Source organism: Astatotilapia calliptera, chromosome 20, assembly GCF_964374335.1.
Source record: "Astatotilapia calliptera chromosome 20, fAstCal68.1, whole genome shotgun sequence".
NCBI classification, from domain to species: domain Eukaryota; kingdom Metazoa; phylum Chordata; class Actinopteri; order Cichliformes; family Cichlidae; genus Astatotilapia; species Astatotilapia calliptera.
In genome coordinates, this window is record NC_137441.1 from 3,561,473 (window position 1) to 3,587,503 (window position 26,031).

A 26,031-nucleotide genomic window follows, 5' to 3' on the forward strand; every position below is an offset into this window, starting at 1 on the left:
GGGGGTCCTTTTCACACCTGTGCTCAGAGGCTTCATGATCATGTGTGATAGAGAAAAAGAAATCACACTAAGAGCTTAAAATACCATCTTATTTCTTTTCTCGCGAGTGTTTTTTTTGATTTGCCAAAGATTTTACACCCTTCCTGACTCTACCTTCCTTATTTATCCGGCCTCGGGAGGAAACTGGCTTGAGGGTGACGATCCACGAGCAGCAGTGTGACTTCATGCTGAGAAAAAGCTCTACAGATGTGATGTTTGCTTTGAGGGTGTGTTGATGGAGTGTAGAGCTGGTCAGAAGGAGCTTTACTGTGTCTTTGTGGATTGAGAGAAAGATATGATATTGGTACCAAGAGAGGAAGTGTGGTGTTGCGTGAGGAAATCAGGACGTGTATGAGGACAGGGAGACTGTGGTGAGCTGTGAGAGGTAGGAGTGGCACATGGGCTCAAGGTGGGGGTGGGATTACATCAGGGATGGGCTTTGAGCCCCTTCTTGTTTGGGGTGGTGATGGACAGGATGACAGATGATATCAGGAAGGAGTCTCTGTGGACGATCGTGTTTGCAGATGACTCTGTGATCTGTGGTGAGAATATGGAGCAGGTGGAGGAGAGGCTGGAGATGTGGAGGCATGAACTGAAGAGAAGAGCAGAAGCAACACAGATACATGTGTTTACATATCCGGGAGTGCCCATCCAAAGCTGGGGGGGTGAGAAAGCAGGCAGGGTGGAGATGAGTGTCAGGGGTGATTTTGACACAAGAGTGAAAGCGTAGTGAGACCTGGTTGGGAGAACAGAATTAGAAAAGAAAGAATCTGAGGGACAGGTCAGACAAAGACAGGTTGGACATGTGTGAGGAGGGAAGACCGATGTGCTGGACAAAGTTCGTTGAAGGCAGGAAGGAAAAGGAAGACCACAGAGACGATTCCTGGTGGTGAAGGAGGACAGGCAGAGGTTGGTGTGGCAGACGTGAGCTGGAGGCAGGTGATCTGCTGTGCCGGGCTTTACAGGGTTAAACTTTTTTATTGTTATTTTTCAGTATCTCTCGATGACTCAACACCTGTTGGGAGACGCAGCAGCAATTTTATCATCAGGCACAATGAAATCTCCTGAATGTGTTGCTCAGTTTGTGTGTCTCTCTCTCCATCAGATCGCTCTGCTTCGGTTTCTTCTCACTGCTCTGCTTCTTCCCTCCCTCATTCACACGTCTCAGTTTCTCATTTGTGTTTCTTTATCCCTCTCGTCTCCATGTGCCTTTACACCATCTCTCTTCACTCCCCCATCCCCCTTTTATTTTGATATGCATCTCCTCACCCCCTCTTTCTCTCTCTTATACATTTGCAGGCTATACATTTCCACCGCACCTCTCTATAGGGCTCTCTCACACACACAGCACTTATATGTCTCTCTCTCAGTTTCTCTCTCCACATCTGGTTTTGGGAGGAGAAAAACAGCAGATTAAGGAGTTGGACTGAACCATGAGAGGCTTTTCGGAGGGGGTACAACAGCTGGTTTTCAATTAAAAAGACAGCGCGCTCACTGTCCCATTCCTCTCAACGATGCTCGTTTCCTCTCCGCGTTAGCTAACGTCCTCAGAGGAGCACCGAGCCTTTGATAAGCAGATTAATCTATTGATAATTGGTTTAAATGACCGCTTCTAAATGGCCGTATCCCCTCCCAGCTCAGCGCAGAGTGGTACGCTCCAGCTGGGGGGCTGTCTGTGGTGGAGTAGGGGCAGACCGAGCCGAGCCAAGCCGAGGCAGGCTGTGTGTGAATGGGAGACCTCGCCGCGCTCCTGCGCTCTGTGATCTCTGCTCTCTGGATTATTCCTCACTTTTTAAAAACCCGCAGGATTTTGTGGTGACCTGTGCGGGCTCCTCTTGCTGCCTCCAGCTGAGCTTACCTCACTCAGGTTTTATGTGAGGAGAAGAAGAAGAAAGGCAGCAGAAGCGCGTGGGACTGTGTGGATTTAAATAACTGATCGGACTTTTCTGCGCGTCCCTGTGCAGGTAGGTCTGAGGGGTTCCGGAGGGAGTAGGTGGTGTTTGGAGGTGGAGAGGCCGGTGATGTTCTCCGGGTCCGGGCGGCAGATATGGGGGTATCGGGGTGGTGGCGGTTGTGGAGAGGGGTGTATGAGTGTGTGGATGTTTCAGGGGGAAAACGCCTCGCTTGCCCTCCGCATCACCGCTCATCAGCTGCTCCTGCTGCCTGCTTCTCCCCCCTTTCTTTATTTTTTACGCGTGGAAATTTCCTCCTTCTCAATGCTGCGAGTGGGGATGAAGGAGTGGGACTTGGGGGTTGGTTGATACCACAGGTAGGGGCTGCTTTCGCCCTCGGGGTTCGGCCTGTGTTACGGCACCAAGCGGACCGCTTCCCTCTGCGTTTTTCCTCCATTTTAAAGTGCGGAGTTCGGTGCGTAAAAGAGGCGATTTTGAGCTGCAAGTGTGTGTTTTTCTGTGTGTGGTGAAGGGGAGAGTGGTGGGGGAGGCTGAGGAGGAGGAGGGGGTCTGGGAGGTAGCACAGCTCCAGACGCCGATCCATTAAGGAAGAACAAAGGGGGGGAAGGCGGCAGAAAAACGTTCAAAACCGCAGCCGAAACCCCGGAAACGCGTCCGATGGTCGCCCCGAACTCTGCGGACGAACCGCCGGCTGCTGCCGAGATCCACGCACCAAATTCGGATTTGTGTTTTTCTGAATCCGCCTTCATCCGACTGCCCATGTGCCGAAGAGCAGCCTCGATCTTCTGGATCAGCCCCCAGCTCTGCTCACGGAACCGAGACCGGCACATTTCTGATCCCGGTTCGGCGAGTTCAGGGTCGGGATTTATTTCAGAGCCGCGATCGTGATGATCTCATTGTGATCGATGTTCTTCCTGACACACTCAAGTCCCACCAGGCTGAAGGTTATCAATCAGAATCCCGACCGAACAGACCGCGCTGATCCTCAAGTAACGTTTGGATCACAGTCCCGGTAAAGGATTGCTGATGTGTTTACAAGTCGATCAATGATGTGATCAGTTTAACAACAAACAGTCCAAATCAGGTTTTCAGGACCAAACGGCCCCAAATAGCGAAAAAATGAGTCGATAACAAAAAGAATGAGTTATTAAAAACGGATTAAAACATAAATTTGCTGCAGAAGAAGAAGAAGAGAAATCAACCTGCACATCAATAATCACACGATCAATAAGTGATGTGATGGGCTGTATGATAATGACTGATTGAATGGTGCCAGGAGTAGCAGCAAGTCTCCCCCACATGTGTCCTTACCAAACAGATGTTCAGCTAAACACTGATCCTGTGATCAATAATCTGATCGATGGCACGGGTCAGATTCAGATCAATAATAAAGGAGACAAATTTGAGATTAAATAATGACTCCAAACCTACGTGAAGAAAAGTGCAAAAGCTGATCAGAGATGACGGTGGATTGAGCGCTTTGATCATCAGTTAATCGCATCGATTGATCATTTTAAGCAAACAAACACAAAGAGCTTCTGTTTGAACCGTCGTTCAAGAAGTCGTCTCAGGAGTTTCTTCAGTTTTATGGTGTGTTTTTTCTAACATGTTCCCCATTTCACCAGGACAACAACCAGTTGATTAACCAATATCCCAGATAAACGCATTATCTGCAAAGAGTGAGCTTCAGAAACTTTTCCAGAGAGACATGGATCAGATAACGGCAGCGCACAGAAAATCAAATGGAGATCTCAAATGAATCGTATAAAAAAGTTAAGTTTGAATCAAATATAAAAAGTAACGAGAAAAAAACAGCTTTAAAGTCCAAACAGCAGATGAATAAAAGCCAAGAAGGTGATGATGACCGCAGCGTGTCCCAGAGTTGAAGATTTTCCATAAATCTGGTCAGAGCTGTAACAACTAGTCCATAAATTTTTAAGGTGATTGGAAAAGAAATGAATCTCCGGTTGTTTTGGTAACAGATTTGACATTTTAAGTTTAACAAAAGTCACGGTTCCATTTGCAGTTTGACTCAAATTAGTGTATTAGTCCTGCCAGGGCTTCAGTCTGCTGGTCCCTCATTATTCCTTCATTACTCTAGACTTAATATGTTTTCCAATGGAGATCTGCATTGACTTTTTCTATGATTTGGAATCTGGCACTTTGGTCTAGAACCTGACCAAGATGAGATGTTTGGTATCAGAACCAATTTTTGTGAGTTAAAAAAATATATTTGATTTCAATATTTCATCTGATTGTGTACACGGGTCACATTTATCTGCTTTTCCATTCACACTATTTGGAATTTTAAGGAATGGAACTGTTTCACTTCACACTGTTTGTCTACATTGTGTGAAACAGCTGTGTTGCCAGTGGCTTTGCAGCAATATGTTCCCCTCCAGTCCAGCAGGTGGCAGTAATCAGGATTGGATTGCTTTTTGCAGATGAGCTCATTGAGCCAATGCTGGAAAATAGACCCTGTGCACGAGAAAATGCTAACTTCCTGGTTTGAGACCGGATGTGGGGTTGTACATTTCCCGTAGCTTTACTTTGCAGTCAATCGCTACTGCGAAGATATACTCAAAAACGGAAAGATCGCATTAAGTTACAAAGAGCAGAAGGTGGGAACACTCACCGCTGCTGTGTCATAAAAAAATCTAATGATCAATTTTGACGTTTAAAGCGTTTAGATCGATCAGTTGTTTACATCACTCAACACAAGCAGAACTGCATCACTGCATGCAGAAGACACATCGTCCACACTCAGAAGCACATCTCTGTGTAGTGACTGGTCTTATGATCTAAACAGGCAAATGTTCAGCATTCAAACTACAGGTGAAGAATAGTCAAATGTTTCCCCGTTATGTCGAGATCAGCTAGTCCAGTACACACACACACAGCATGTTAACAAACCGTGAAAAAAGCCACACAAAAAAATGAATGACTGCTGGTAACGGTTTCTATACATTAGTATTTACGAAGGTATGTTGTGACTTACCTTCAAAATTACAGCGGTCCCTCGCTATAACGCGGTTCACCTTTCACCTCGCTGTTTCACAGATTTTTTAGCTCAAGTTTGCATGCTTATTTTTACGTCACATTGTGTCCTGCGCCCTGATCGTTGCAGACGATCTCCTCCGTTACGTCTCTTCTGTACAGCATAGAATCGCTGCATCGATCGCTCGCAGTGTGACTCTGAAGTGCAGTACTGTATGTCCACGATGTCCATGAAACGTTTTGCACCATCAAAAAATAAAATTGGCTACTTGATTTCACCTCTCGCTGGTTATTTTTAGAACCTAACACCCGTGATAAACGAGGGACCGCTGAGAAATATAACATTTGAATCCAGTTTCTCTTTTGCTCTGAGGCGCGGGGAAAAAATATCGACAAGTCGATGAACATCATTTACAGATATATTGGGCAAATGCCCGAGACATCTATAGAAATGTAAATCACCGCTTGATTCATTCATTTGCTTAACTTGTTTTGGGCCATAAACAAGGCGCGAATAGGACACCGGAAACAAAGCTCCCCACAGGAGTTTCCGCGCCGGAAGTAGCATATGCTAACGTGCATATAGTCTATAGACTAGCAGTGACAGAAAAGCGGATTCCCGACTGCTCTGAACATCGTACTCGTTGATTTTTCGTTACATGCTCATGAAGAACGGGTGCAGCCCCTCAGCTGGCTTTTGGAAGTTGACCAATCAGAAGAAACTGGGCTTTTAGAATGGAGGGGAGGTTAAAAAGACAGGAATTAAACTGGCTGGCTATCTTGCTGCTGCTCCGATCTCAATCTCACTGTCTGAGTAGTTTCTGTAAAGTATTTTTCAGTTGTTTTCAAAAATGGTCCTCTGAGAAACATCACTCAGCTGATCTCCATCATCACGCTCTATTCAGCAAATGCTCACAGCTGCCCAACCCAACGAAGGACCTCAATAAGAACTGATGATGAATTTTAAGTACTGGAGTAATCACTAAGTTAAAGCACTTGTTAGCATGTTACTGTGGCCAGAAGCAGCAATGATGAATCTAGAAGCGAGGAGGAAGCTGCAAAGGTAAAAGAAGAACGCACAGCTTAGCTCAGAGAGTAGATATGACCGTGCAAACCGCAGGAACACGCAAAGAAGTTCTAAAACATAAACGTGGATCAGATCCATGTGCCTATCGCACTTCACTTAGTTCAGCAGAACTAATGACATTCCCATCAGCCTCAGCTCCACTTTATGTTTAGCGCCATTTTACAGATGTCCTCCATTTTTTTTTAATCTATATGCAGCCTGTAGTTTTACTCGCCATCCAAATAACTCCAAACTCTTGCTCTCTATCAAACGGTGACTCACTGCAGCGCTGGACAAACGTCTACGTCTACTTGTGAAAGACGTTCATGTCGAGGCAGGTGGGGATTTTAATGATTCCTGCAGCTGCTTTCACTCACAGAGGGGCGGGAAACATGCCTCTTTGGAGCAAAACAAATGACTTTAAAACGAGGCAAAGACACCACGGAGTAAATCAGACTGTTATAACTCGCTATTGCAGCTCATTAATTCTTGTTCTCAGCCTTTTTGAGATGAAACACTTTTTAAAATAAACACTGGGCTGGAACAGCTCAAATTATTTGATTAGATTCTTTAGCTCGTCACTAAAATCAGCTTTTATTGTGCTTAAAGCAGGTTCTGTGTGACAAATAAAACTTTTTTTTAGCTGAGTTATTTGGTGTAAAATGAGAAAACATGGGACAACATCCTAGTGTTTAAGGTGATGGTCCAGTATCAACATGAAGCTTAACAAAAAACAAGCCAACAACTAATTGTTGTGGCATGTTTTGTGCAAAAAGACTTAATTGTGTATTCATTTAGTAAAAATCACTCTAAATGCCACTCTGCTCTTAATAATACAGCCCAGTACTGTGAGCTGAGTCATAGTTTTGGGATGGTAATGGTATAAAATGTCCGAAAGGCACCAAATGTTTGTTTTTCCTGAATCATTCACACAAAATGCGGAAGCAGAAACATTGGAAGTAAAACTTTAATGTTCCTTACAGGTGCGTGTAGATGGAGCACAGCTGGATGCAGCTGCACGAATGCCAAACGACTCCAGATCCTCTGGAGGAAACGTGCTTTTCACATTTCGCTCGGCCTCTCTGTTACTGTAACGTCCTCTTTGTGATTGTAATACATCTCGTAAAGTTGCAGTTTTCCTGCTGTGAAGCTGCAACATGTTTCCAGACCGAGCTTCACTTTCCTGCCTGCTGCTTTATCTCGGCATCACTTTTTCCATTTGTGTGTGTGTGTGTCCAGTCAGCAGGCACCTCTGGAGCTAATCTACCTTCGCTTTGGGATACAGTTCAGCTCCAGGGGGAGTTGAACTACCAACCCTGGAGCCTATAAGACACGCACAGAGTGCAGTACAAATGTGTGTGCGCTTTTGAAAGTCCATAGCAGGTTTCATTTTCAAGTTGGCGTCTCAGGAATGCAATAGGAGATGATATGTTGGACTTGTTGCAATTTTTATCTGTTTAGTTAACATCATGTTCATTTTTTTCCACTGAGATAATATTTTAATGCAAAACATAAGGTTTCGATGTTCACTCACGAGGAGGTCTGCTGCCCTAACTGCTCTGAAATGATTACATGTTGTTCCATGCTGTAACATGCCAGCTGTACCCGGATCAGTTTGCACTGGAGATAATTTTTGTTCATTTATTTAAAGGTTTGTTTTTGTAATTCCTCTCAGTCAGGTTTAGACAAAAACGTCCAACACCAGGGGGCGGTGTTTTCAGACGTACGCTGATCTTTTTAACGTTTCTTTATTATTTTTTTACTCTAATTTCCTCATCAGGTTTGTCTTTTGGGGGCTCCAGTTAGGGCTGGGCGATATGGCCTAAAAGTCATATCGCGATATAATTTGAAGCATGTGCGGTAACGATATATATCGCGATATATTCTTTTCTTCTGTATAACGTATTTCCCACACTATAAGCACACTTAAAATCCTTTAATTTTCTGAAAAATCGAGAGTGTGCCCTTATGTATGAATTCTGGTTGTGCTTACTGACCGCGAACTGATTTGGGCAGAAATCTGTTAAAAAATGTTTTAGTACAACTTTGTTAAGCCGCACTGCTCGATGGATTGTCAGAGCATTACGGCTGCCATAGTGAGGAGCTTCGCGGAGTAATCTGGGTCCAAAACTCCGTCCACTTCAGGTCCCAAAGTCAAACGAACACTGAGAGTTAAAACGGTCTAAATTCTTTCATCTTTAATAAAATGATCAGCGTTGCTGCTTTATCAGGTGTAACAATTAAGTTTAACATCCAGGCATCCATGAAAACAGAAGTTATTAAATTTAACGGAGTTAGAAGTTAACAGGAAGTTAGCTCGCTAGTTTCCACCTAAACATGACATACCATGTTCTGACTGAGAGATTTTTGAAACTAATTCAAACGTACAGCTCTGCTACCACTTCCAATATAAATGAAGACCAAAAACTAAACAGCAGTGGCATTTGTAGGGTTACTGAAGTTGGACTACCTGGTATATAATGTTGTGCTACGTGATTGCTAGCGCCACAGCTATGTTAGCATAACATTAGCACAGTGAAGCTGGAGGATGAAGCTAACTTTTTTCCACTCAATAAAAGTTAACATGAGGGATTCTGGTGGTCAGGGACAAATGCAATCACATAGCAGGATGCTGTACACGGGCCAAACTTCAGTCAGGAGAACAACTGAGAGCATTCATCCACAATACGAGGTTAGTTATTAATATACTGCAACAACATGGGAATAGAGCAGCTGCGAGAGAATGTTACGGAAGTGGAGGAAGCACAGTTTTTGGCTTTCCCCATATTTCAAAAGTGCTTCATCTCTTTGCTATGACTGTCGCCCGGAATAATTTGCAGATGATAATGGTTTTAGCCGCTGCGAAACAGGTGCAGCTTAATGACATCATCAACATGCACTGTCGCGATAGAGTGGTATAGTCAAAATCTCTATCGCTGGCCAAATTTATATAGTTTCTATCGTATATCGTTTATATTGCCCACACCTAGCTCCAGTTATAAGTAAGAAAGTGCTGTTAATGACTTGCTGGGCTGACCTGTGCCACCTTATGGTAGAAACCGGTATTACACAAAAGTACAGCCAGGCCCAAGTTCAGCTTTAGCTGATAGCGCTTCATCACCACACACAGATGTCATCGTTTCTTCACATAGTGATTACACCGTTAGTTACATTTGGAAGGTTTTACACTATTTTCAAACACGGCGCTACCACTCTTGACTGGCATCTAATCTCATCATGCCAGTCATGCTTTACTGGACAGATGTTTTCAGTTTTTAATGTTTTATGACTGTCAAACAGCTTCTAGGTGTGTTATTGGCAGAGTTATGGTTTTGCATCTTACCTGGAAAGATGCATCCTTCAAAAAATTTATGATTGAATGACAACTTGAACATCTGAAAATCATTCCTAAAAAGCAAATGCAGTTACTTCCTAAAGGGATTATTTAAGTAAACTACTCATGACTTTATCTTCTGCAAATATTTTATTTACAAAGTCATAAAGCATAAAGCTGGGTCTTCACAGAGACTCTTATCCCGTGGTTCGAAGGACTCCAACTCCACCCTTTTGGACTGCAGCCACTGATCATGGTCTTTGTCCTGCTTGCACAGTTCTCCACCTGCTGAGGGTTCTCCTTGGAGTGGAGCTCCAGCTCACAGCGGAAGGAGCGGAAGGAGGACTTCTCCCATCAGCTGCAGTAGAAAGGGTGGAGCTGGAGTCCATGGAGGATTGCTACAACAGTGAACTAAGCAGTGACCAAGTCATCTACTGATAAATTAATCAGAGGTGGCGATTCGCTGCAAACATAGTAAACTGGTAAAAGTCTCAGTCTGAGGGGCTGGTTTGACTCGTTTCGTGGATAAACTGCATAATTTCTGTTATTCTAACATTTTTAAGGCAAAACATTTAATTGATTAACTGAAGAAATAACTTGCCATCTTAGTGATGTTGATTCTGGCTGCTGGCCTAAAATCACTGTTCAAGTGAAGAGGTCAGAGGTCACAGCTGTCTGCCTCCGCAGGAGGACTGCTTTCGGTCTGGCTCGTTCACGCAGTATTTAGTCATGATTAAATCTGTTTGAAAGGACGTCACAGACAGAGTGAACATCCGCACGGCTGCCTTTGAACGCGTTTGCGGCGAGTCGTGTTTTGCATCGGTCGTCTCACGTTCTTTGTGGAAACATTTGCGTCTGTCTGTTTGGTTGAGCTCCCAGTTACTGGCTGCAATCTGCAGTGATTTGTTGTCCAGTGTTTGAGTGCTGCCATAGCCGTGGAGTGGAATGAAGACGGACGCCGAGTCGGCACTTCATTAAAAAAGCGTAAATATTTGGATCGTTACTTGACGCGCAGCTGTAGTCCTTCAGGTGAAGGGCTGTTGTTATCCTGCTATTGGAAATCCATCAGTGTGTCTTATTATGGAGCATTGATTTGATATGAGTGTGTCTGTGTGTGTGTATTTGACCTCTTGTGCGTTCTTAATTATCCTTTTGTCGAAATCAGGTCACAGTGTCACCTGCAGCGGCGTGTTTTTGTGTGTGTTAGACGTCAGAGCGGGCAGACGTGTGCAAATTAATCCAGAGCGCTTTGTCTCCCTGTAACACACGCCATTGTTTGTTAATGTACAATTTGAGTCTAAAAACTCGCACTCTGTCACATTGAGTCATTGGCAGAGTCAGCGCTGAGAGAACGCTGAGTCAGCAGAGCGAGACGGACCCTGATATGATATTTCTGCCGGCAGCGTTTCACCTCTGACTCTGTCTGTGAAGACGTTTTACAGCCAGACCAGCCGGTCCTGCTGCTGCGATGACGTCATCTTTCTGTGCACCAGCGTGTACTTCAAACTGATTCTATCTGAAACCTCAGTTTCAGATCCTCCCCAGTACCCGTCCTAATGAGATAAACATATCAAAGTTAGTCGGCCTCTTATGTTCCAGTCGTGGATGCTCATACTAAGCATGACCAGAGTCTCAAATAAATGAGATCAGTGTACGTACGCCTAATCCCAGAATGTTCTTACTGCTGTTACCAAGAGCTTTTTTCTATTCTTGGGAATATATGATGTCATAGATAGAGGATTTCCTTATCATCGTCATCTCAGCACAGTGGCCCCGCCCACCTGCTGTTCAAACCTTCTGTTTAGGTGAAGGTTGGCTTAAAGGGACGGCAGAGCTGCTAATCTCATCGTACTGAAGCTGGTGTTAAATTGCTAAAATGTATTTTTACACCTTTTTCTTGACGAAAACTAAATAAAAAATTTTAGTTTTCACAAATATGTATGTTAACACATATAATTAAGTCCATCAAGGATTTTTAACAGTGAGGGCATGACGGTGCACTTTTAGTCCCGCCCCCTCACAGCTACAATACCGTGGGTTTGAATCCAGTGGCCTGCTGGGGCCTTTCTGTGTGCAGTGGGTACGTTCCCCCCGTGTATGCATGAACTCCAGCTTCCTCCCACAGTCCAAAGACGTACGCATCAGGTTATTTGGTGATTCTAAATTGGTTGTAGGTGTGAAACTGAGAGTGAATGGTTGTCTTTTATTCTGTCTCAGCCTTGTGGCAGACTGGCAGCCTATCAGGATGTGCCCTGCCTCTCGCCTTGTGACGGCACAGTCATAACTCTGAAGTGGAAAAGAGGTGGATGGATTTTAAACTCACTCCCACAAAGGATAACAAGAAGTCAGAAGCAAACGCACAACAGAAGCTTCCGTGTGTGTAAATAGGGAACTCGTTGAAGTGCCTATAGGATTTCTTTGTGGCTTGCTTCATGCCTTAAACCAAAATAAATGCTGTATAGGGTCCCATTCATGCTGGAGTGCCTCCTGTGGAACAGGAAGTCCACAGAATGGCAGTTCTTGAAGTAGCGGTGTTGTTTGGGGAGGGCGACTGAAAGGTAGAGAAGCTGAAATGGCTTGTTGCAGACAGAGGATGGATTCAGGAGCAGCAGAGCGGTGTAGGATGAAGAAAGGCTGCTTAGAACTGCTGCAGCAGAGTCGAAGAATAAAACACACGGAGCCTTTTTAAAGTGTCGAAGGAAAAAAAATACTTATGAAGTCGTAAAAGTCTGATGCATTATTCATGAATTTGTTAGATTATCAGTCCTGATACACTGGCAGCTTTTCATGCAGCAGGTGTATTTTAAATGCTTTATAATCAGTTAGTTAGTTTAGTCCAAGGTTTTACAGCCTCAGGGCCGGCTCAGTGTTGACTTTGGCTCCTGGAGTCGATTCACTTTTCCTCACATAGCGTTTAGCACCTCTCCGCTGAAGAGCAGCAGCTTGCTCACTGAAATCCTCTTTCCTGTCTGTTTGAACACGGACGTGAACGCAGCCACGATTTAAACAGAGCAGTTCACTTGTTTCTGGAACCGTCTCACTCCTTCGGATGGCAACGTGAAAGATTTACGACAGAAACGTTAACGTCACCTGACGACGAGCCACCGGCCATCCACGCTGCTGCCTGCGCCTGTTTTTAATGCTGATTGTCTAATATTTTGTGGTAATGTGTAGATGAGTGTAGTTAGTTCATCAGTTTCCTCCTAGAGCCACCAGCTTCATTAGAGACGGATGCTAAGAGCTTCTTTTTGTGCAGCAGTTCAGACAAATGTGCTGAGGACGAGGAGGAAGCTGCAGGCTGTGATTTCACAAACGCTGCAGACGCATTAAACACAAATTACTTGAATTGTTAGTCATCATTTAGTTTTATAGTTGTTGCTGTTTGAAAATGTTCATAAACATTTTTATCATAGTTTTTATTGACCAAAGTCGCTCAATTCCACAGCCTAACTGGAACAACAGGGATAGATTTTATCTAATTAGTCTGCAAATAGTGCAAAGTGACCCTGTCAGTGAGCTCTGCACAAGTTTGATGGTTTGTACAATAACTTCATGAGCTATTCATGATCTCATGCTCCGTTTTGAAGGCTTGTAGTATAAACTTGTGCTCGGCCTCTTTGTGTCGTGTCAGCTTTTCAACAGCTGAGAAGAACATTTATTTGTCTTGATAAAAAGAAGCGAACCTGCAGCTGAACGGTGTTAAAATACGTGTCGGTCTCTAATCTGCTCGCGAGGAATTTAGTTTATATAAGAAGTACACACCCTGTTCTAATCAATGAATTGTAAATCTAAACTGTGTCTGAATAAAGGAGCCGTTGTCCACACCGGGCTAAATCCGATTGCCAAACATTGGAATATTTGGAGTATTTGTGTTTGTCACATCTGGTCTTTCACCATCAGGAGGGTTTCACTTCACTTCATTTCACTGCTATCAGATCTGACACAACAAGGCACGATTCATAGGCAGCCTCTTATCCGATGTGATGGCTTCACCGGTCTAAAACACATACTGGTGTCCTTGTTAGAACCCCGTGTTCCCAGACCCGCAAACATTCAACCTGAACCCGATCCTTCCCTAAACTCTGAAACCATTTAAATAGTGCCCACTTTCCACTCGTGCCCTGATGACAGGACTAAAATGGACAAGGGTCCTCACAAAGCTAGGCACACAAGTACAAACGCACACTCTCAGGATGAGCTGAGGAACAGGCAGGAAACAATCAGCTGAGGCTATTGGTTTCCTCCCTCGATGCCTCCTGACCTCTAGCAGCTGGATGTGTGCGGTCATGTGTGATTTGGCCTTAGAGAGGCCAGGGTCAAAGACATACATGTGACTTTCTGTCCGTGTGTGTGTGTGTGTGTTTGTAGCCGTATGTACATTTACTCATGTTCTTTACTTAAGTCCTAATGACCTTTTCGTGTTTCTCTTTCACATTTAGCTTCAGCTGCATTTGTCCGACTGCTTCTACTCTCCAAACCATCTCACACTGATGCATTTAAAACAGAGTGAAACACTCAAAACAAGCAGAAGTGAAAGTGAGAAATTAAAGTGTTTTGAGCAGTTCTCGTGTAAAAATGTTCCACATTATGATTTCAACATCTCATGTGTTCATTTCCAGTTTTGATAAGTTTCACACAGTTGTGAAAGAGGCTCTTTGAACTCTTGGAAGCTGATTCAGGTTAAAAAAATGTACAAAAATTTTAAAGGAACAAAAACAAAACCCAGAAGAAGACAGCTGCCGTTCCTCTTGTTGTCACCCTGAACTCTCTAAAGCCAGTCTTTCTTGTAACTGTTTCAGTGTTCAGTTCTTCAGGTTTCTCGAAGGATCCCGCGCTGCTTCGATAGTTTTGAGGTCAGGGCTCTGGGGAGGCCAGTCCACACCGTGCTTTTTACTGCACCAGCAGTGCGTTTGGATCGTTACATTTCTGAAAAACGAAGCTGCTCCCAGTCAGATGTTTTGCACGTGGTGGTTCAAAATCAACTAAAAATGTTCACATTTAGATTCTTCCCTCCGTCAGACGTGTTGCTGCTTATCAAATTAATGGTTCTGCAGTTGTTGTCATCGCTACACCTGTCTGTGAAGGATGGTGTGAATTAGAAGTGAGAGTCAAATTCCTGCATTGTGTTCGAACTTTCACTGAACTGCTGCAACATCCTGCATGTTTCTGTGCATTCCTGTGAATCTTTGAATCATTGGAGTCCAAGGTTAAATACAAGTGTGTGTGCGCACGAGTGATTTCACATCCCGTGTGTGGAGGGGGGGCATCGCTCTGCAGCTGCCGAGTCTTAGAAATGTTTTATGAACCAACAGGGACACTGTGTGTGTGTGTGTGTGTGTGTGTGTGTGTGTGTGTGTGTGTGTGTGTGCATTCAGGGTGGTGTCCAACAGTCAACATTACAGCTCTTTCAGGCCATTAAAGGAGCATAACACTGTTTTGCCTCCTGATTGAGCACAAATCACAGAGTTTCCACTCCTGTGATGTTTTTCCAGGACTTTTCAGATCGATTTCTCGGAAACGTATAAACCCAGATACAAATGCTTCATAGGACTGTAAAGTAAAGGCTTTTATTTCATCAGTTTCTTCTCTTATCGTCTGTTTAGACTTGAACACGAACTCCTTGGCGCTTGTCGTCTCTGTTTTAGTTCTTTTAAGCCATTAAAAGTGAGCTAAAGTGTCCCTGAGCTCCAACACTGATGTTATCCTGACAAATATTTAGGTCCGGTGTTCGCAACACGTCGAGATAAGCTGCGGAGGGCTGAGTGGGCCTCTGATGTTCAGATTCGCCGCGTGTTGTGATCCGCAGATCTTCTTGTGACAAATTGTAATTCCTGTAAAGTCGGATGTGAACAAAGGTTCGAGTTTAGGTGTGTTACACTCGTGAAAGCGGCAGACACGATGGCTCCTCTGTGCACGAGTGAAAGGGTTATTCTTGGGTATATGAGACATGAAGAACAGGTTTTATCAGCAAGAAAGCTGCGATAACATCACAACTGTACTCATATTTATCTGTTGGGCTGATTTTCTAATCTGCACCTGGTTACCGAGCTCGCCGTTGGAGCAGCTGGCAGTCGGGTTTAAGTTGCAGTCCTATTTTAAACCTCGCTCCCCGTGCGCTCTGCAGAGAAGGGCTGGAACGCGTAAAAGCATTCTTCTTCCTCCTCTCGCTGCAAAACGAGACACTTAAACGCATAAACTGCCCACTTTTGAAAATGCATTAGTTGCTAAGTTACAGCACCTTTAAATGAGGATGTTTTGAAATCAGAAAACGGACAGAAGAAGCATGCAGAAGCTGCAGAGAAACAGATCCAGCGCTTTCTCCATTTTCACTTTCCTTTTCTTCCTCGCTCTTGTGTTTGTGTATTTTGGTTTGAAATGATGCTGTTACAGCAGCGAATGCTCGTCTTAAGAGCTGGCAGTGTTTAAATAAAGAGGTGAGCATGTAAAGCCTGTGAGCTCAAAGCTCAAGCCTCAGACTGCTCGTTTGTGTGTACTTGCATTAGTTTCTTTCTTCTTTATTTAACACTGGACTTAAAGTACATTTATTCTGCTCATTTCCAGCTCCGTGTTTTTTATTCTCGGACTCCACTGGAGTAGATTTACATCATTCTCCGTTCAGCGTCGGCCTTGATGCAGCCCTGCAGTTCATCCTTTGAAACGAGTCTTTATGTTTTCAGTTTTAGCTCTTCTTTTTTTTCTTTTTAAATCTCCTCTTTAAGGTGACCTTCCTTGAAGCCCACAATTTTCCCAGATTACCTGTCGCTCTCCTGGCTTCAGCAGACAGAACCAAGTGCATCCTGCTTTTAAAGGGGAAAAAACAACTATAATAATCAACCGTGGCTAGAAAACCTTCACTGGATTCTGTAATTCGAACAATATTTTTCAACATTTTTTTCCAGTTACATTAAAAAATAGTAATTGGGAAAAGTAGATTTCTCCTTCTTGGTTGAAAACGGTATTTTTGTCAAATCCATCCGTGCATGTTTCAGCTCGTATCTGATCCGGACTGTGAGAGCGGATGGCACGAACATTTGCAGCAACAAAGATTACAGCAGGACGTCTTTGTTGGCTAATTATTACGCTCATTAGCCGCTTATTGTGGGACATAATTGTGGATTTTGTTTTTTAATCTCAAGCTGTGTCAAACGGTTCCTGTATGCAGGGCTGTATCAGGTGACCCCGAACCTTCCCTTAATTGCTGCTATAGGTTCAGGCTGCTGGGAATTTCCCATCATCCTCTGAGCACTTCTCCCCCCTCCTTTCACTGCTGCATGTCATGAACTTCTGTCTGTAGTTTGTGTTTTGTCCTTGTGTCTCTGTGCTCTCCTCTTCCTTCCACTCACCCACCCACCCCCACCCCACCTTCGGCTGTTCGCAGCACATGGCTGCCCGTCCCTGAACTTGGTTCTGCTGGAGGACTCTTCCTGTTAAAAGGGAGATCTTCACTGCATCCATGAACCATCTCTGAGGTCTTCCTCGTTCCCTCCTGCCTCGGAGCTCCAAGTTTCTCATCCTTTGCCCAATATAGCAACTATCCATCCTCTGCACATGTCCTGCTATTGAAATCTGAAAGCTTTGGTTCGTAGATTTAAAAAGATAGAATCCATCCATCGCCTGCTCATCCAGCTCAGGGTCACGGGAGGCTGGAGCCTATCCTAGCTGTTATTACAGTGAAATCAGTAATAATTAACTGCAGTCACATTTTTCGGTTTTTGGAACATAAGGTGCTAAAAAAATAATAAACTCTCTCTGGTTCTTTGTGATTATTAAATATAGGAAGGCTTGTTTTTCTCTAATGAACCAACATCAGAGTTGGTAAATCTTTGTCTGTTCTTGTTTTCCATCGTTCTGACCTTGGAGTACAAGTCAGACGTTGTCGTTGAGCTGTTAATGACTGAAACAGCAGCAGACTTCAGTGTTTCCCCCTGCTCTGGACAGACTTCACAGGTTTGAAAGTAGCTGCTTTAGCATTCGCAGCATCAGGTAAATGGGGTTCATCAGATGCTAATGATCCCGGAGTTTAGGACAGAAAAGGTCTTCAGGTGTTGGAGTCACCTTGTTTATAGCCGGGTGGGGGGTGGGGTGTCCTGTACCATGCCACTGTTCCCATGTTGCAGCTCATTATTGTCACAGTATTCACACTATCGATTGTTCACACTGTTTCTCAAACTTTTTAAATTACTGCCGGTTCTTTAACACATTTCTGATATGCTTTTGTTTGGAGGCTGTGATGTAAACAGCAGTGGTTAACAGGGGGAAATATTCTGAAATCACAAAGGCTCACTTTGTGGGTTTTTTTTTAAAGCCTCCTTTTAACACGCAGCTGATTCTTTGTTCTATAGCAGGGGTAAGCAACTCCAGGCCTCGAGGGCTGGTGTCCTGCAGGTTTTAGATCTCGCCCTGGGCCAACACACCTGAATCAAATGATTAGTTCATTACCAGGCCTCTGGAGAACTTCAGGAGGAGGTCATTTAGCCATTTGAATCAGCTGTGTTGGATCAAGGACACATCTAAACCCTCCAGGACACCGGCCCTCGAGGTGTGGAGTTGCCTACCCCTGTTCTATAGTATTAAACATCGACCATACATTTCCAGGGATCCTCGGCATCCGTAATATCAGTGTTCAGCACAGCAAAAAGGGAGTAAGTGCATGTAGTTGAATTTTCAAGGAGGCAAATCACCAAATATGTAAAAATAAAGACAAAACTCATTCAGAAATCCAGACCTGCCATGTAAAGATGATCTTCTGCCCACTTTGGTTGTAACTTTGAGCTCTTGTTATGTTCCTATCATATCGAAGCGGTCTGCCTATTCCCCCATGACCTCTGGCCTTTTGTCTCCAAAACTTTGATGGCTGATCAGGTATTTGTGTTAAGTGTGCCTAATGAAGTGGCCTGTCACCCAATGATAAAGTGGACTCATACTGTTACATTTTATAAAACGACTGTTTTAAAGATTCAAGTATGTTGAGGAAAAGATTGGGTGAAGTTGCAGGTATGTGTGTTCATGCAATGGTAACTTTATTACTATTGAACAGACACATTTCATACTGTTTATTTTTGCATTTAACATATTTACATTTAGCTTTTTACTCTGTTTAACCCCCGTTCTCCGTTTCTGGTGCACGGCTGCGGATGATCGTCTGTTTGATTCTGGAGCAGGATGCTTTTGGCCTTTTCCCGTTGTAGCTGGGCTTCGGGGACTTTTTTCCCCTCCTGTGAAGATCCTAGCATCAACGTCCGCTTCTCTCATCTTTGTGACACTGCTTTCTGTTTCATCTGTTTCGTGTCTCGGGTCGGTGGGGAATCCATCCACTGCCTCTCTGACTTTTTGTCTGCTTGAAGTTACCTTAAAATGATCAGTTGTTCTTTTCCTACTTCCGTGGACTGAGTGCTGTCTAATGTTGATTCAGTGAAGCCGGCTCTTCCGCATCACTTTTATCTTCAGGATTTGTCTGGTAAGTGAGGTTTTACCTTTCCTCCTTGACATAATCCCTAAATATCACAGAGGACTTACGTGTGTTACTGTTTTAATATGAGTGTAATTGGTCCACTTTAAACTCTGTGTGTAAAACCACAGAATTAATCTGGTTACCATCCATCACGCCGCTGTCATCCCCTCCCGTTTCCCTCAGCTCGTCTTTATTTCTAATGGATGAAGTCCAGCGCCGTCTGAGTTAATGTATCCAATCAGTGTTTAGTTTGTGAGCTCTTTATGACCTTAGTGGAGGATAAATATAGCTTTCAGTGCGGTTAAATGCAGCGTGACTTGGCTGTCAGTCATGGGAGTACACTTTGTTTGGATTTTCTGTCAGTGCGGCCTTAATATATAGCGAGGTTAAAGGTCACCAGGACTGTGTGATGAATGAACGAGTTCCCCGTTGGCCCGTTTACATTCGCAGTCCTGGTTTTGTTTGAAATGGCAGCGAGAAGTCGCAAAAGATTTTCTGCTTCAGGCTGATAGAAAATAAAGTATTTCCACCTTTTGTTTGGCATCGCTGCTGTTCAAGCATGAAAGCTATTAACATAATCACTGCAAATTAATCGATTATAAAAATAAATTAATTGTAGCCTCACAGCAAGCCATAAAAGTGCAACAATACCAATCATGACTTTATTATTTAACATATTAGTTTGAGTACCATTTACTGTAGAACAAGCTATACACTGCAGTGGGAGTTTAACGATGTGTTGCAGCTACTGATAAAGAAAATGTGAAACTATGCAATCATTTCTTAGAAGGGATCTAAGTTACACTGAAGCTACTGCACATTTAAAGGCGATATCCGTAAGAATTCCTACTCAGGACTCAGCTGTGATGGGATTAGTGCTGGGAAAATGGGACATTATAATAAATTTACTGTGTAAGCTGCTGCGAGCTATTTTTTTCTACCTGTCTTTTTTTAATGGCCAGCCTTTGCTTGTTGCCCCCTGGCTGTTATTTCATGGTGCATACTGGCTTTTATATAAGAATGGATGCTTATTTTCTGCTTAGACAACAGATTTCATGCCAGACCCATAAAACAAAAGGAATAAGAGGTGACAACGGGAGAGAGAGACAACGGGAGAAAGGCAGAGGGCAGGAAGAAGCAGTAGCCTTAAGTTCAATTAAAAACACCTTTTATGTTTTCAGGCTGAAACAAACTGAAAAACTATTTTTTTTATGGTTCATTACTTACAAAATGATGATTTTCTGATCCATTTATCAGGGTTGTAGGTTGAAGTCATAGCTTTGGGGATTCAAGTGCTTCAGGCCAAGTGCTACCAATAAATACACTGAAATCAGCAACACATTAAATTATAATTTGATGCTCTGAGTTTGTATATTTTTAGGCAGCTTAACAATCAAATCTCTGGAAAAAATAAAAAATGTTACGGCTGCAGTCGCACAAGCATAGAGGCCGGCTGGAGACTACATTGAACTGCCAGATACTCAAGAGAAAATGTGTTTTCCCCCAGCGGTTGGCGCGCTGTAGCTTGGAGCTTGCTGTCTAAAATGAATTGTAGATTGCCATGATCTCCTGTAATATGCAAGGGAGATGCAAACTTCTCTGCAAACACTTGAAAAACATGCCTGACAAACTGGAAACTAAGAACTTACAAAGTTGTGCCTCACCACTGACACTAGCACGTTTTAAAGCCCAGGGCTTTTATGATGCATTTATGATTGGATTGTATTTTTGTTACCTCTCTTGTGAAGCACTTTGTGATGTCTGTCTGTGAAATGTGCTACACAAATAAACTTTTACATTCTTACTTTACTTTTGTTGAGGAATGGACATTTTCCTTAGCAACCGGTGGTTGCTAGAGGGTCACTGATCAATCTCTAAGCCTGCATGAGGCTAAACTAGCGACTTTAATCAAAGTTTATTTCTTTAAATCTCCATCACGAACCGATTTAGCTGCTCCCTCAAACGTTAAACACATAGTAAAGATCAGGTTATAAAAACGTAACATTTGAAGACAATGACTAGGAGATGGGTATCTAAGCAGCTAGCTTACACTTGACAGGTTGGTGACTTTAGCTTTATAGTTTATAGTCTTTGCCAGTGTTGTTAGCATCTGGCGCTTTGGAGCTAACCTACAGATAACTAGCTAACCTAGTTATCTATAGGTTAGCTTTGTTCTATAATTTATCTGTGTGTGATTATCCAACTAGCGCTAGTTAGCGCAGGAAATATACCAGTTATATAGGCTCTATAAAGTATTATGTGCAAGAGTTAAATGTTGCATGTTACCTGCACAGGTACAGTAAACCACCGAGCTTGAACGTGCCACAGGTGTAATCCTCCAACAGCAGTTTGGAAGAAAATAAAAGTACAGCTTCATGTGGTTGAACCAGAATAATCTGGCTTATAACCACCGTGCCAGAGCAGCACTCATAAGAGCCGTCCACAAACCCAGTGTGTTTATTGTGCCTGTATGGTGATGACGTTTTAAAATACGTTTTGGGTATTGAGGAATGAATTTTTAAACACACATGCTGTATTATTCAGGACAATATTAGACCTTTTCTATTACAGTTTTCTGTTTTGTATGTTTTATTAGTTTAAGGCTAGCTGATTGGCCTGTTTTTTTTTCTGGCTTATTTGACATTTAAATTAGTCCCAAAAACGTCCTATGCTAATTTTAATAGCAGTGTGCTTTCTGCAGCACACATTGAGTTATATCTTGATTTTATTCCAAAAGATTGAATATATTCCAAAATGCAGGTGTGTATGTAATTAGTGTGTGTGTGTGTGTGTGTGTGTGTGTGTGTGTGTGTGTGTGAGGATATAGTAATGTTTTTGAAGAGTAATTATCTGGAGTAGCTCTGCTTTAGCCACCAACTCCATTAGCTGTGTGTGCGTGCGTGTGTGTGTGTGTATTATAGTCTATAGTGTCATTACCACAAAGTCTGAGGCCGCACACACACATCAGTGTCTAACACTGTTATTTCATTAGAGTTCCATGTGCTGTGTGATGTTGGTGGTTGGTTTCTTTTTTTATGTTATTTATTTAATGGATCAGCTGATGGAAACCAGAGAGGCCGAACATCTAAACACGTCTGACCCTGAGCGGTTACAGCAAACTTAAACAAACATCTCTCAGAGGCTAAAAGGATCTGATCTGCAGAGATAAACATCAATGAACGGTCCCACAGACCAACCACATGCCAGCTGAAGAGGTTTTCCTTGATTTGTATTTTTCCAGTGCTTAAAGTGGATCTTCTCTCATTTCTTGCTTCATATTTCTATTCCATTAGAGCAGCGTTACATGATTCACAGATTAAAATAACCCTCACGTATCTGTGACCTCTAGTTCATCCTGTCTCGAACAAGCAGTTTTAACTGCCGTCTATTTAAGGTGTCCCTCCTTAAAATTGCTCCTTGTCCTGATTGGGAGATTTTACAGCGACCTGTTGGTGGGGCTGCACCCAGGACTGCTGAGAACAATTACTGATCAGATACATTTAAATGTAAAGGATTTTTTTTACTTTTCTTTGCTCCACATAATGGAAACTTGCTTTTTGGACATCTACATAAACAAAATGTTTCCCAGAATGTGCAAAAATGCCCAAAACATTCTGCTTCTTTCTTTTAAATGTCAGCATTTCAGGCTTTTATTTGTTTACATGACAGAAAAGTGATGATTTCGGGAGGTCCTGGACTCATTGAACAAAAAAACACCTTGTGCTGTCTGTGTTTTGTTTCAAGACAGAGACGTTCCTTGTAGTGTCATTTTCTGATATTGAGTATTTTCTGCTATTAAAAAAACTCATTTATCATGAAAATGCTGGCAGCTGATTGGCTAACGCCGGCTAAATGATTGCAGCGGTAAACCGAATAGAGAGATTTTACCTTCTGTCAAACGATTATGATATACATCAACATAATTTACCATTATTGATTAAACAATTTTAATTTTGTTTTATTAGTCTTAAGTTTTAACTGTCATGTTAAGAATACACTGGAACCATTTTATGATCCAGTATCGTTGTGAAGGACACTTTGGAGTTCAAACCACCAAAATTCAGGTTGGCGAATGACCTGTTTGACCTTCTGACCTACAGCAGGCTCGTTTACGGGTAATAAACAACAGTTTTAATTTACTGACTGGTCGACGTTCCTCACGAGCTGTACGCAGTGACCACCCGAAGTAGATCGAGGATATGAGCTGCTGGAATGAGCTTCCTCTGGAGGGTCAGGCCTCAGGCTTCAGCACCCAGAGCTGCAGAGCGTTGCATGATGTGTGCACTGATTTATGTTTTTAGTTTTTAATTTCCTTTTAAATCTTGGATTTTTCTGTGTAGGTTTTTTTTCCCTTATCATTGTAAACTCTACTGCTGCTCATAGTCAAGTTTTCATACACTGTGTGAGCCCTGGACATGCTGGTATCTAGCCAGGAGGAGACCCAAATAAACCAACAATATCAACTGAAGAAAATTAAGAGATTCATGGATTTGTTAATTAGTTGTATTTTAGACTTTAAGACAAAGATATTCATGGACCTGTGATGCTTCAGGTGAAACTCTTTAGCATTAAATATAAGATCAGATAGAAATAAGCCAAAACTAGTGCTACAAAAGAGATTCAAAAGCCCCTTCTGCCGTCTCCTCTTTCCCGGTAAATTCCCCCGCTTCTCTCTCGTATGTTTAACGAACAGTGTCTATTGTGGCGGGAGCTCCAGTGTGTAATTAGCAGCTCGGTCTGGTGAAGCAGAGCCTTCCTCTCCCTCCCCACAGAGGCTCTTTCTTATTTACCTCCAGCCAGCAGCAGGAAGAAGCTCTGATTTCCAGACGGACAGTGAAGCGATCACGCCGTGGGACTCTCAGGACGGCGTGTTAGCGTGTTAGCTGTTATTAGCACAGTCAGACGGTTTACAGTGGTTTGTAATTATAGGGGCCGGCTGAGAGGAAGATGCAGTGAAATTAAAGCGGACGTATTAGCGTACTCGGTGGTTTGCGGCTCACTGTGTTTATGTAATTACAGGAAGTGACACAACAATCAGACTAAATTAGATCAGCTGTTGTTATACCAACATAAAAGATTAACTGTCTGTTTACAGGGAAAATCATACTTAGCAGCAGCTTATAGGTTGTAAAACACATTTGAATCGACTTCAATAAAAACACTCATTGCATAAATCTGTGTACGAGAAGCAAACTGAAAGCAGCCGCTTTTACCAGCTTCAACAGTTGAATGTCGTGGTGCGTTGGGGTGGGGTGCAGTTATTTTTTGGCATCACCTTTAAATCGTCTCCGATGTTGCCGTTGCTTCCACCTGCCTACTGTGATCTCAGCCTCGATGATACGGTATCCTCCCAGCATCACTGCGGCTTCTGTTTATCTCCTGCAGATTTATAAGGAATATTTGGTTTTCATGAAGCAATGTTTAGACTGTAAACCACCCTCAAATGGACAGGAGTCCTCTTGGGCTCATTTTCAGCTCTCTGTTATTACTCCGGGGATCATCTTTGCATGACTCAGTGTTAAAAACATAAAAAGCTTGTCTATGTTAGTGTGGCCCTCTCTGCATCCCCTCAGTTCATCCTCTGACCCGACCAGTTTTATCCATACACTGTACATAAGAGATTCCAGGTCTGAAAAGAGGAGACAATGTAAAAGTGCCTTAAGCATGCATTCCTTCTAACGGCCAGCAGGGGGCGATTCATCTGGCTGCAATAAGGTCAGATTGTATAGAGGTCTATGGGAAAACGGCCCTGCTGTTTACTTGATCTGTGACCTCAGTCAACGCTCTCCTGATGTGTTTATGGGTTCAGTCATTGATTTTAAGTCTTAATTAATACAGTATGAAAAAAGTTTTGGAGATTTTGGTTCTTATTAGGGTCCAGACAGGTAAGAAAGTAGGGCAGACTGGAGTAAAAGCCTTTTTCATAGTCAGCTCTTATGTAACACCCCGTTTAGATTTTTAGAGTTTTCAATGTTTTCTCACAGCCTGTGTTTAGGAAAGTTTTAGTCCTCATTAGACAATAGACGCCGACGTTCAGCTTAATCTCAATAAGTTGTGTGATATGATCTGTTTTTGTCTTCTTGTTATTAATATAGCAGCTCCATATCTGACAGCTTCAGTCGAGTTGAATTCGCTGATTCAGAAACATTGGGCTCCCTGTTAGACAGATGTGACCTTCACACAAGCAGCCATCAGCACGACACAGACTTTCACGTGACCTCCCATTCACTTTCCCGTCTGTTTAACTGGAGATTTATTTTAACTCGCACTTATCAACAGATTTCATCTCCCACTTTATTTCTTTACATGATAGATATTAAAACAACAAGTCCAATATGTTATCTGTTTAGGAACATTTCACCCGCTCTGTCTGGATCTCTGACTTCTGCTTCTCTGCATGTCGGGTTTCCAACAGTCCAAACATGTGAATGTTTTGGTTAATTAGTTATTGTAAAACTGGCTGGAGGTGTGGATGTAAGTGTGAAAGGCTGGCTGTGTTACTCTGTGATGGGCCGAGTCCAGGGTGCGCCCTGACTCTGGCCTAATGTTAGATGGGATTGGCTCCAAAGCCCATGCTACCCTAATCGGATAACGGGGGGGAAAAAGAGAAAATGGATGCGATGATCTCTGCCGCCGACTCCTGTGTAAACTAGATTAAGCAGCATGTGGGGTCCCACCATGACATTGTTCTTCTGGACACCAGTTTATTCTACTGTTATCATAAGTTTGTCATTATATTAGGATACATTTATAAATATTTTATTATGCCCATTAATTCCCAAAGAGACAGGGAAAAACCCTAAACTACACGAAAGCATCACAAGGAATAATTATTGTAATGTTTAACTTGTGTTTTATTTAAAAAAGGATAAAAAAAAAACTGATAATCTGTAACAATATTAAAATATCAGAAAATTTAAAAATCATATTTTTTCAAATTGTGAAAATGTGCAATAAAAATATGATAGAAATACTAAATAATCAATAGCATGTATCTGGGATCTTTTAAAATTAAAGGTGCAAAATGATTTATATGGGAAGGTCTAAAATAAAATCAATGAGGTTAAAAGATGTTACCATAAAATGTAAATGTTAGGGCAACATGATAAGGACTTCATCCATCCACTGGATGCTTCTGTTATTTATTTGTCATGTAAATAATCAAATCAATAAATATCTCGTCCATTTTTTATTCCAAATATGTCTTTTTATTTAATTTCTTTACTGTAGC

At 42.7% G+C, this 26,031-nt stretch overlaps 1 protein-coding gene across 1 annotated transcript in view; it reads left to right on the forward strand.

Annotated features, from left to right (window-relative positions):
• Positions 1 to 1,715: 1,715 nt before the first annotated feature.
• plxna3 (plexin A3) overlaps positions 1,716 to 26,031 on the forward strand; it is a 137,153-nt gene continuing 112,837 nt past the window's right edge. The window contains exon 1 of the mRNA XM_026154649.2: positions 1,716 to 2,003. The gene's annotated coding sequence lies outside the window, so the exon portion shown is untranslated. The remainder of the gene's footprint in view (positions 2,004 to 26,031) is intronic.